The 13,697-nt window shown below is 37.0% G+C and overlaps 1 long non-coding RNA gene across 3 annotated transcripts in view; it reads right to left on the bottom strand.

Annotated features, from left to right (window-relative positions):
• LOC136875576 (uncharacterized) overlaps positions 1-13,697 on the bottom strand; it is a 108,836-nt gene that overhangs the window by 45,470 nt on the left and 49,669 nt on the right. For 2 of the 3 annotated variants that reach the window (XR_010860475.2, XR_010860476.2), the window contains one exon: positions 9,330-11,081. The exons of the other annotated variant lie outside the window; for it this stretch is intronic. This is a non-coding gene — a long non-coding RNA (uncharacterized lncRNA). Of the gene's footprint in view, positions 1-9,329; positions 11,082-13,697 lie in introns of those variants that run through there. 3 annotated transcript variants of the gene reach the window in all.

Genomic DNA, 13,697 nt, shown 5'->3' with positions numbered 1-13,697 from the left:
ACGCTAACTACTTAGCCATGGAGCCGGACTGGATGGCAGAGTTTTGAAATTAATAACATATAATTTTTATTATTCTTTTTGAACAGAGAAGAATTATCAATAAAGTATGTCTCAGTGCTTTGGAAGTGATATTTAACGCATAGTTATGCCGGTAAACGTCAAATTGAATGTTGGGGTCAAAAACAACCCATGCTGTAAATACTATACTCTCTCAATTGTTTTTGAAATTCCTTTGTATATGCAATAAATTATCCTTAAATGAATGGATAGTAAAAAAAAAAAAGATGTATTTTGAACTTATTTCAAACCTTGGTCTAAAATGGGTTAATATTTCTCACATTTATCAATGATCTACCTGATCGAGTGAATTATTCTGATTCCTACTATACGCTGATGACCTCAAAGTATTCAAAGCCATTTTAACCATTAGCGACTATGAACATCTCCAGTTAGACCTGAATAACGTAACAGACTGGCCTATAGGAAATAAATTATATCTAAACATTCCACAATGTGTGTCCATGTCGTTCCTCTACACTCACAAGTTAGGGTGTGATGACCTGAGAGCCACAAATGGAAAGACCTCGAACTATTATTAGATCAGAGCTGACCTTCACTCCTCATGTACAGAAAGTGGTTGCTGAAGCATGTAGAATTTTAGGATTTGTGATAAGAAATGTGAAGCCATTTAAAAACATAAAAATGTGTATCAAGTTCTACAACACCTTAGTCAGCCAAAACTGGAATACGGAGCGTGGTGTGGAGCCCTAGGTACAAAATGCGTGTGTATCAACTTGAAATTGTACAAAAGAAACACTTGAAATATTTATGTTTTATAAGAACATCTCAATATCCACAAATGGTTTCATACAATGAGATTTTGTTAAACTAAGAAATGGAGAGTTTAGAAGATCAAGGGCAGAAAGATGTGGTAGTGTTCATATATAAAATAATAAATTCACAAATTGATAATCCTGAATTCCTTTTCCTCCTGAATTTCCATGTGTCACACCCAAATTCAAGATTTCATTTACAATTTTCAAATAAAAAAGCTAGAACATCTGCCCATCAAAATACACCACTTCACAGACTATGCAGTATCTATAACAATGCATCTTGACAATATTTTAAAAAGAATTCACGGCTAGCATAAAAGATAGCAGTTACGATAAAACACTGTATGCTCAGTATATTAAACCATATTGGAACAAAGACTTGTAAATCCAACCCCACAATAACAGAAGAGATGGGATTAGATTTATTATCCCTGCTGAATAAGGGGTACTGTAATAATAATGTTGATGGCTTTATGTCCCACTAACTACTTTTATGGTTTTCGGAGACGCCGGGGTGCCGGAATTTAGTCCCGCAGGAGTTCTTTTACGTGCCAGTAAATCTACCGTCACAAGGCTGACATATTTAAGCACCTTCAAATACCACCGGACTGAGCCAGGATCGAACCTGCCAAGTTGGGGTCAGAAGGCCAGCGCCTCAACTGTCTGAGCCACTCATTCTGGCAAGGGGTACTGTCTAACTGTGGATAACTATTACAGTTCTCCCCAACTGGCCAACATTCTAATTCCCAATTGCACAGATATGTTAGGCACTGTGCATGCCAATAGAGTAGATATGCCTCCAAATTTACAGAGCATGAAACTCAAGAAGGGGGAGATTGCAGCATTCCAGCAAGGTAAACTGACTGCAATAAAATGGAAGGACAAGAGAGATGTCTGAATCCTATCTACTAACCATAATGCAGAAGTGGAGAGATACGGAGGACGGAAAAAAGGAAGTTGTGAAACCAAAATCTGTGTTTGCGTATAGGGAAACAATGGGGGGGTGTTGATAAGGTAGATCAACACACTGCTACTAACCCCCTCCCATGGAAGAGAGGAAAAAAGTTTTATAGGTTTTACAGGAATATATTTTACACCTCTTGGAACTAGCAGTATGGAATGCTTTTGTCCTCTTCAAAAAACATGGAGGAAAGAAGAATGCTCTTGACTTTCGTGTGGCTGTCATTGAGAAAACGATGATGATGATAATGCTTGTTGTTTAAAGTGGCCTAACATATAGGTCATCGGCCCCTAATGGTATGAAATGAGACTAAATGTAATGACAATTTAAAAGTCCAAAATCCTCCACTGACCAGAATTCAAAACATGAGGATGAAGAATGAATGGATGGATATGAATTTAAAACAATCAGTGGATCCAACCTGCAATGACCCACATTCCCAGAAACTAGCGTTAAAACAATAGTATTACTGACCAAGGTCTGTTCTAAAGCACAATACTGAACTGATGATGCTTGTAGTAAGGGGTCCAAAATCTAGGTCATCGGCCCCTCATAATGGTACTTATCACTAGGAAAGTAGAATCATGGTATTTGTCATGTTGCGGTACTAATCAAAAGTAGCATAGACTTGCGGTATTCCACACATTATGGTACTACTCAAGGTAATGAAATGCACACATGTAACACAGATCTATGGTGTTTCTCACATTCCGGCAATGCAAACCTATGGTGTTCCTCACGTAGTGGGTACTAATCATAGGCATAGACCAAGGCCAACTAGAGGCTCCCCCTCCACTTCGGACGCTACGTCACACAAGTCGCCAGCCGCTTCACTTCTCGCCAGTGACTTGTAGGCTGATCTGAACCTCGGAGCAGTGAGGCTATCGATGGTGTTGAATGATTTAAATGTGTGTGAACATTGTGAATTACGGCCACGTCGTGTTGTATAGCTGGTTGTATTTCAGTGTTTAAATTTCCTACTGACTTGTTTCAGAAACAAAAGTGGATCATAGCCATCCATCGAGCCGAATTCGTCCCTTCAGCAAGCTCAGTTGTGTGCATAAAATACTTCGACGAAGTTACGTAATTAGGGACGATTCTGTTAAAAGACCTGAGGTGTCTATTTTAACTGTAAAACCTAACCATTTAAAACTCTCAAACAACGCTGTTCCTAAGTTTGAAAATGTGCCTGTCTATCTGTCTAAAAATCTTCCAACACCGAGCAAAAATCCTATTCAAAGACAAGAAGAAATTGAAAAACGGGAAGAGGAAGGAAAAAAGAAAGCTGAGGAAGAATATGACAGGATCAAGGACTTCGATGACGTTCAGGGTAATTTCAGTATTAAACGCAAATTAGATTTGGACAAAGTTTTCGTCAATTTTAACAGCCAAAGTCTCTGAATTTCAAAATGTATATGACTGAGGAAAATATTCCGAAAATTGGCACTTCCTTAACATTAAACGAGGCTGTTGATTTTAAAGCTATTAAACATGATATTTTCATGAGTGATAACCCTGATATACGTGCACTAGGTGACAGAGGCAAGATATTAAAATGGTCATATTAGAAAAGTATTTATAACTTCCTGTTTAGACTTGCTTGTAAGTCAAAAGTGACTGTCCACGACAAAACAGAAGTATAATTTTGTAAGGAACAGTTAAATATAGCCTTTGCAAAGAAAGTATCTTACCTGTAGTCCTGTATACCAATAACATGGCTCACTTCAATATTTTTTTCATTTCCTGGGGCGTAAAAGAAGATAAGACAGTCAACGTTTATTACAATGCCTCACCCAGTTATTCACAGTCTTTTACTGCAAAATTAGGCACGGGAAATTCGGGTATTGATGATTCACATTGGAATTACTTGAAAAAGAAACTAAAATTGTTAAAGGAGCATGAAAGATTGTAACTTGTTGGATGGAGTCTACGTAAAACATGAGCTTAACTATAAAGGAGGACAGGTTTTATTTTTTGTTTTTATTTTTGCTAGTGGCTTTACGTCGCACCGACACAGATAGGTCTTATGGCGACGATGGGATAGGAAAGGCCTAACAGCTGGAAGGAAGCGACCGTGGCCTTAATTAAGGTACAGCCCCAGCATTTGCCTGGTGTGAAAATAGGAAACTACGGAAAACCAGCTTCAGGGCTGCCGGCAGTGGGATTTGAACCCACTATCTCCCAATGCAAGTTCACAGCCGCACGGCCAAATTTCCCGGTAGGAGGAAAGGTAGAGGGAGTTGCTTTTAGTAGTAAAAGCGGAGAAAATAACACTACATTAGCTACAACTGCACAAACTTTTATGTTGTCATCCAGTCTTTAAAAAAATAAAGACGTTGATTTGTTTCCATGTAAGAACCTAACGTGACATTTCTTAGAAGAACTAACTTTGCAAGTCTTTAAAGTATTAACAGATAGTACTATAGCTTATAAGGTAGCATGCATAATTTCTAATAACAACAGTGTTAGTAGGAAAATGTTTGAAAAGCTGTGCAAAAGCAATTTACAGACCACTTTTCAAAACCCATTTGGCGAAACACAAAAAGTAAATAATTGTTTGATACTGGTCATTTATTTAAAATCTTAATAAATAACTGGCTTAATCAAGCTGACAACTTATCCTGACTTTGACAACCCTGAGTCAGACAAAAAAATGTCTATCTAGTGCGGCCTTGGTTTTTTTGCCCTGGACCAAAAGGTGTTGTACCAGACTCTTTTAGAGCTACAAAATGTAAACCTGTATACTAAAGTTTTTACATGAGGATTCTCAGAGAAAAATTCTGATTTCGCTTGTCAACAATGTTCTGGAAAATGAAAACGTCATGTTTAAAACATGCAGTGATTAAATAAATAGTTTTAAACATTTTGTTGACAAATATATATATATATACATCTTTTGTAATATATCATTGAATAACAATAGAAAAGTTACCGTAGACAAACTCATGGCTAAGAAGAAGAAATCCTCAGGAAAATAAAAAATGTATAAACTGAAGCCTTAGGAATTGTTAGGTAAGTTTTAAGTTGCAGCTTAATTTCTAAAAAAGGTTTCAGACTATTGTTGTGAATTGCCATCATGTATTTTCCTAGTAACACTACAATTATTTGTATACGTATTATGCATTCTAATCTTTTACATGATATCGTGTTTAGTTACAAGTGACAGACGTCAGCATAATTTTACGTAAAGAAATGTACATATACTGCCCAGCCAGTTTTCTCCCCGCATAAAAGTCATGTAGTATACAAGCCTAAGTAAAACCACAATTGAAGGAGTGTTCAATTATATCGTTAAGGTTGAATAAATATGGTGCTAATTACAAGTAGTCTCATGGGTCTAATCCGATCATCCCTTGGTCGCCCCTTACAATAGGCAGTATATACCGTGGGTGTATTCTTTGTCTGTGTCCCCCACCCACAGGGGGTGCTGAGAATATTGCACATCACAGAGAGGAATTTTCTCCGAAAGCAGCAGGCTGTCCATCAGCAAAAGCAACCTCAGTGCGACTTATTGGCCGCCATTTTCCTTCAGTGATTCCTCCAACAGATAAGAAGCGAAACTTAACGAGGATGTACAGGATGTGTAGCAGTATGCGCGATGCTAGAGGGAAGAAGGCACGAAGGGAATCCAGGCACATTTGTAAGGAGTACGATGTAGCATTGTATGTTGATCTTTGTTTGAGGGCATTTCACACAGCCACAAACATATGAACAATGCCTTTCTTGTACGGTATTGAGTGTCATGCTATCTTATTTGCCATCTGTTTAGTGCTGTGTTATTTATTTTACATGTAAGTTAAAAGAAGAACCCATAAAAATATCATGAGTATATTCGGGATTTTAGATCAGGAACTTTTCAGTGGCATATATTTCATTGTTAAGTTTGAAAAATTTATTTTCATTGTTACCACTGTCACTGTTATTCAATAAAGAGTCCATTTTAACAATAAAACAAAATTAGATAAGAATGAATCACAATTTTGTAAATAATTGCTATGTTAAGAGGCTAAATTAAAATAAGTACAATTCTGATCAAACTTAGAAAACCTGCTATATTTCATTCTTCAATGTTAGTAACACTAACATGTGACTGGCTATGGGAAGAGTGAAGCAGCTCCTTTGTGAATGTGAAAAGTAATACATCTGTTTCTATTAGTTTATAAGGAATGGCTGATTTTACATTACATGGTAAGCGATGCTTCATTGTATTTCACATTGTTATAAGTTTGAAGCTGTCTTAGCTTCTATTTATAATAACGCAATATCTCTACAAACCTCAAGATAGGAGTATGATACTGCAAGCACTATCTCTTGTATTTTTCTGTAACTACTTTATGGATCCATTGTTGATGTACATGTGATACATTTTCAATCAAATGGAATGGTACAATTTAAATCATAGATGTTTACATTTTTCCCCACTGAAGATGCTGCATAGGTCAGAGAAGAAAGTTTATATGAAATGGTCAATTATGCACCTATATTGACCTTCAGTCAGCTGGTTATCCAAGAAACAATACCATTGCTTAAAATTCCTGAGACTCCTTCAACGGTCAAACCAAAATTAATCATCATCCTGTCACCGAATGTAATGAATTGCTGAAATTCAGTATGAATTCAGCACCACATAATTCAACCATTATGGAAAAATGCTTCAACATCAACTTATAATGTTACAAGATCTGTATCACACCACGAATCTATGAAAAATATCTTATCATCAGCTGAAAAGAAATTCACACCATTAAAGTGAAAAGTAATATCTTCATCCCATTTAATATCAAATCAGCATTTTCAGATTATTATGTTCAAAAAATCTCTCTTTAAGAATGATAATAGCGTAAACATGTACCGGTATCAAAAGATAATCGGCATGTCAAGCACAACAAATCTTCAAGATGATATCTCAACAAGAGAATTTGAAAGATAACCAGTGTGGATTTTATCATCTGAATTATAACTGTGAGCCGACCCCGTGGTGTAGGGGTAGCGTGCTTGCCTCTCACCCGGAGTCCCCGGATTCGATTCCCGGCCAGGTCAGGGATTTTTCTCTCGACCTGAGGGCTGGTTTGAGGTCCACTCAGCTTACATGATTAGAATTAAGGAGCTATCTGACGGTGAGATGGCGGCCCTAGTCTCGAAAGCCCAGAACAACGGCCGAGAGGATGCATCGTGCTGAACACACGGCTCCTCGTAATCTGCAGGCCTTCGGGCTGAGCAGCGGTTGCTGGGCAGGCCAGAGCCTTTTCAAGGGGATTAAGTCCCGTGGGGTTTGGTTTTTTTCTTTATAACTGTGAGAATTACGTGATAAAAGGACCATGGATTCAATGCCAGGACTGCAATGCATGGTATCATTAAATATGTGTTGGGGGAAAAGGAAAGAGATACTTTGTGTAGGGAAAATGTGTGTGATCCAAATTGTACTTTGTGTGATCAGAATTGTGGTACAATTACGATGTACAAGAACAGTATGAACTTCAGGAAGATTATATTGGTTTTGTACAGTATATTCCATTTGAGTTTGGCTTCATAATTAAAAACAAACAGGTATGAATTAAATAATAAATTTGTTACTTTCGTTGTCCTGTCTCAGTCTCATCCTTGGCTTTGACAATATGAAAGTGACTGAGGTATGAGCGATGCTAGTAATACCGTTCCTTATGCAGCCAGTCCCTGTTATGAATGGTGTGATGGTGTGAAAATATCGCTCATAGGGTCAGTTGCTGCATGCATTTCAGTGGGCTTGGCAGACTGATATGTAATAGCAACTTCTGGCTCAGTGAGGAAAGCAAGGGGAAACTACCTCACTCCTCATTTCCATAGTATGCCTCTTCAGTGACAGCTGTTGGCAGAGCTGTGGAGGATCAAAGCAGCCTTCGGGTTGAATACCCAACATACATACATGAATTAAATGTGGTTAGGATGGATTTTTTAAACTATATCAACAGACCCGCTTGTTTGTAATTGTAAAGCCAAATTCAAATGGAATATAGTTAACCAATTAAACCTTCCTGAAGTTCATCACAATTGTTTTTTTATTTTTATTTTTTACATCTGCCTGTGTTTTATAAAATTTTTCTACACGAGGCCAGCAGAGAGAAAGGTGTCTTACAGTGAAGAGCACTGGCCACCCTGCTACTTGCCCACATGCTAGTTTCCTTCATTTTCACCTGCCGGGTACTTCCGCATTTTGCACAATCACTTAAGCCTTGTGAACATTATATCATCTAGTGTGTTCCGCGACTGAATCTGCAGGTTCTCTCCCATCCACTGTTAGTAGTGGAAGTTTAACATTTGTAGATGAATATATAGCATAATGAATCGTGTTGAGGATTTAAAAAAATTATCTTTTCAACTTTGTGTTTCGAAGACAAATTGAAAATTTAAGAACAATGGCTGGCTGTTGCCACCCTAATACAGATTAATAAATGTAAGGGAAGGAAATCAGAAAATGACTTACTGATTCCATTTTCCAAAGTTGTTAGTGGATTTGTGTTGGATTGTATTTTATGTTGTCCTTACTTCTGCGACTGTTAGTTATGATACTACACAAGTAACAATATTCATCTACTTCCTTAAGATTTCATTTACTAATATATTTCCTGAATCACCTAACTTCGTTTGATTGACCCCATTACTTCTGTTTTAGATTTATTTATTTTCATCTTGTACACCTTCTCTAAGATGGCATCCTTGCCATTCAGCAATTTCTCCAGATCTTCTGCACAGATAAAATAATATCATTGGCAAATCTCACAGTTCTTGATTTCCTCTACCTGGATTGTGATTCCTTTTTCAAATTCATCTTTGATTTCCTTTACTGCCTCTTCTATATAAATAATGGAAAGGAGAAGGGAATAATTACAGCCTTCCTTAACTCCTTTCTGGATTTCATCATCATCATCGCCCTCAATTCTTCTTCTTTCTTGATATCTGATCACAATCACCTTCAGAATCACAAATACCGGTAGCTTGGTTCTAATCAACATTACCGAATGCCTTTTCTAGATCTACAAATGCCATGTATGCGGCCTTGTCCTTAATTCGATCCTCTACGATTAGATGTAAACTTAGGATTGCTTCACAAGTTTTTACATTTCTTCTGAAACCAAACTGATCTTCTCCCAACTCAGCTTCAACTTGTCTTTCCATTCTCATGTAAATAATACATGTAAAATTTTGCAAGCATGGGATAACAAACTAATGGTGCACTGTTTTTACACTTGCAAGCACCTGCTTTCTTACATTCTTATGAATTAAAAAAAATAAAAACTCTCTCTGATATTCATCAATGCACAATTTGAAAGAAATGTTCCTGCATTTTCCTCTTGCAAAAGTATAGCAGGATGCACCGATTCAGTGCACTATAATGTAGGCTGGAGTTACTTGCCTGTATGGGCCTGTCCTCCAAGCGGTGCATGTGCAGCAGGGGAAGGAGGGATTAAATCAGGTTCTGCCAGGCAGTCAACAACTGAATCAGTATCATAATTTTAATACACACAATTAAAGCAAATACATTTTATTTTGGGACAGGAAACACAATATTTTAGTCTTATTCATTTACAATGAATTACCAGTAACTGGTTTTGTTTTAAACACATTGTGAACATGAAAACACTATCTTTTCTGTGGCATATTATTTAAAAAAATGAACCTAAGGTATGTTTGGGTCATATTATTCTTAAATGAAATGATTAATGATACATTTTGTAACTGAAACTAATCAAAACAAAACTCATTTTTCACCCTGACACCTATACAATGCAGGAATATAATTTTTCCTTCAACAGCAGCAAGCCACATTTTTGTAAATTAACCTGCAGACAAAAATGACAAAACTAATAAAAATTAGTACACTGCCATTAGTCATAACTCATAATTGTAATTAATTGTTGTCCAGTAACACTGTTAACCGACCCACCACCATACACTGCAGTGAATGAGCTGCCTCCGCGGCTTCAAGCACAAAACCCTGCTGCACAATCATCAATGCAGTACACAAAACTAAAATACAGGTCAGTCGGTGATGCCTGGTCTACAGAGTAACTGCTTGAACAGAGAATCTGAAATATTGAATAGCAAGCTGGTAATACAATCTAGTAATATTTTAACAATGACAATTTTGTGAAGTTCCTTATTCCATGACCAGGTGTCTGTTGCAGCTCTCCGCTCTACCCTATCCTGTGCTGAACTTTCTACTCATCTCTATACAAACTACTTCAGCCTATATCTAGTATAATCAGTTTGTTATATTCATTTGGCCTCCTCCTACAATTCTTACTCCCAACACTCACTTCTCTCCAAGCTAAATAAACAAGTGTGGGACGTCTCCAGATGTATCCTATCAATCTATTTCTTCTTCTAGTTATATTTTATCACCAACCTAATTCAGTATATCTTCATCTGTGGTTCAATATACAGATTTCATTTTCAATATTCTGCTGTTAACAGCACTTTCTAAAAGTTCCTAATTTCTTTTTTCAGCTTGCTAAAGATGATCAATAAATAATAGTAAGAATAATGATGCAGATAATCATAAGCTATAATTACAACTCCAGGAAGACCCATGACATCACCGGACCATGACGTAAAGGCAAGTTATAGTAGACAAGCCAATTGTCGCAATGCCAGTGTCAACACATTGCATGACATTGCACTTCTAGGTGAACCAGTGAAGAGAGAACAACCAAACTGACGAGTGGTAAGTTCAGTTTTAAGCTATTATGTAGATTACATTATTATTTAACATTTGAATATTTCTTTCGTTAAACCCTGACAAAGATTGTCAGTTACAATTCCTAACCTCCTTGAAATAACTACTGTTCTTTGCAATTAGTATAAGTTATAATATTTTAACAATTATTGGTAGAGTGACACAGGTTTTAACATAAATGGTTTCACATATCTCAATAATATTAAACAATTCATAAGTTTTTTTTAAAAAAGCATGATTTTACAGAATCTGGTGATGTTCTTTCATGAATGAAACATGCCATTTTACATTTTTTTCTTTTTCAGGTATATTATAAGTTTTATTTATTCATAAATTAGTTTTGACAGACTGAAGAACCTTACAGTTGTAAATATGTACGCAGGGTAGGATACTGGCATTTTCAAATTTTACATAAAGTAATTCTTGTTATTTCTTGAATTTTTTTAATATGTTGTTCTTCTCCATTTCATACAGTTATGCTGAATGTTGTGCCAGATCAGCAATGTTCCTACGACATTGAGCAGCCTCAGTTCTTCTCCTCTTCCTTGATGTCGAAAGGTTTTCTTAGCCCCTGAAAGAGAGAAATGTAGAAAATATGAATTAAGTACAATACCAAACATGTATCCAATACACTTACAGGTATTAGTTCTAGGTTGAAAAAAAAAAAATCTGTCTGCAAATGAATAAGGGTAGAAAATCTCCAGGATGAGGAAATTAGAAGTACACGGATATGATTAGTGAGAAGTTTCGAACAGTAGACTGTAACCAGGTTCAGGATATAGAAAGAGAATGGGTGGCATACAGGTATGCTGTAGTAGAAACAGCAAGGGAATGCTTAGGAACAACTGTGTGTAAAGATGGGAAAAGGCGAACATCTTGGCGGAATGATGAAGTGAGAGCAGCTTGTAAACGTAAAATGAAGGCTTATCAGAAATGGCTCCAAACAAGGGCCGAGGCAGACAGGGATTTGTACGTAGATGAAAGAAACAGAATGAAACAAATAGTTGTTAAAGCCAAAGAGAAGTCGTGGGAAGATTTTGGTAATAACCTGGAAAGGCTAGGTCAACCAGCAGGGAAATCTTTCTGGACAGTAATAAAGAATCTTAGGAAGGGAGGGAAGAAGGAAATGAACAGTATTTTGAGTAATTCAGGTGAACTCATAATAGATCCCAGGGAATCACTGGAGAGGTGGAGGGAATATTTTGAACATTATCTCAACGTAAAAGGAAACCTTCCTGGTGGTGTTGTGAACAGTCAAGTACATGGGGAGGAGGAGAATGATGATGGTGAAATTACACTTGAGGAAGTGGAAAGGATGGTAAATCAACTCCATTGTCATAAAGCAGCAGGAATAGATGAAATTAGACCTGAAATGGTGAAATATAGTGGGAAGACAGGGATGAAATGGCTTCAGAGAATAGTAAGATTAGCATGGAGTGTTGGTAAGGTACCTTCAGATTGGACAAAAGCAGTAATTGCACCTATCTATAAGCAAGGGAACAGGAAGGATTGCAACAACTATCGAGGTATCTCACTGATTAGTATACCAGGCAATGTATTCACTGGCATCTTGGAAGGGAGGGTGCGGCCAATCGTTGAGAGGAAGTTGGATGAAAACAAGTGTGCTTTCAGACCACAGATAGGTTGTCAGGATCAGATTTTCAGTATACGCCAAGTAACTGAAAAATGCTACGAGAGGAATAGGCAGTTGTGTTTATGTTTCGTAGATCTAGAGAAAGCATATGACAATGTACCAAGAGAAAAGATGTTCGCCATACTGGGGGACTATGGAATTAAACGTAGATTATTAAAATCAATCAAAGGCATTTATGTTGACAATTGGGCTTCAGTGAGAATTGACGGTAGAATGAGTTATTGGTTCAGGGTACTTACAGAGGTTAGACAAGGTTGTAATCTTTCACCTTTGCTGTTTGTAGTTTACATGGATCATCTGTTGAAAGGTGTAAAATAGCAGGGAGGGATTCAGTTAGGTGGAAATGTAGTAAGCATTCTGGCCTATGCTGACGACTTAGTCGTAATAGCAGATTGTGCCGAAAGCCGGTAGTCTAATATCTTGAAACTTGAAAATAGGTGCAATGAATATGGTATGAAAATTAGCCTTTCGAAGACTAAATTGATGTCAGTAGGTAAGAAATTCAACAGAAATGAATGTCAGATTGGTGATACAAAGCTAGAACAGATAAATAATTTCAAGTATTTTGGTTGTGTGTTCTCCCAGGATGGTAATATAGTAAGTGAGGTTGAATCAAGGTGTAATAAAGCTAATGCTGTGAGCTCGCAGTTGCAATCAACAGTATTCTGTAAGAAGGAAGTCAGCTCCCAGACGAAACTATCTTTACATCGGTCTGTTTTCAGACCAACATTGCTTTACGGGAGCGAAAGCTGGGTGGACTCAGAATATCTTATTCATAAGTTAGAAGTAACAGACATGAAAGTAGCGAGAATGATTGCTGGTACAAACAGGTGGGAACAATGGCAAGAGGGCACTCGCATTGAGGAGATAAAGGGTCATTTAGGAATGAGCTTGATGGATGAAGCTGTACGCATAAACCGGCTTCGGTGTGGGGTCATGTGAGGCGAATGGAGGAGGATAGGTTACCTAGGAGAATAATGGACTGTGTTATGGAGGGTAAGAGAAGTAGAGGTAGACCAAGACGACGATGGTTAGACTCACTTTCTAACAATTTAAAGATAAGAGGTATAGAACTAAATGAGGCCACAGCACTAGTTGCAAATAGAGGATTGTGGCGACAATTAGTAAATTCACAGAGGCTTGCAGACTGAACGCTGAAAGGCATAACAGTCTATAATGATAATGTATGTATGGATATTATGATAACAACAACAACAACAATAATAATAATAATAATAATAATAATAATAATAATAATAATAATAATAATAATAATAATAATGCAATCTACAGAGTAGCTTAAAAGTGAACTTAGCACTCAAATGTACAGTAGTCAACCATGCAATTTTGGGACAGAGCTCCTCTTTTAATGGGCACAAACAACTGGAACAATGAATGTTCTGAAGTTAATGCTAAATTGTACGAATTTTCTAGGAAGAGCAGCTGTATCTTTTGTTTGTAGCTTTTTGCCTCTTATGTGGTTGCTACTTTTCATCAGATTGCAATGCATAACGTTATAATGTTGTTGGTTTT

This window comes from Anabrus simplex, chromosome 6 (assembly GCF_040414725.1).
Source record: "Anabrus simplex isolate iqAnaSimp1 chromosome 6, ASM4041472v1, whole genome shotgun sequence".
NCBI lineage: Eukaryota > Metazoa > Arthropoda > Insecta > Orthoptera > Tettigoniidae > Anabrus > Anabrus simplex.
This window is presented reverse-complemented; position numbering and strand designations above follow the sequence as displayed.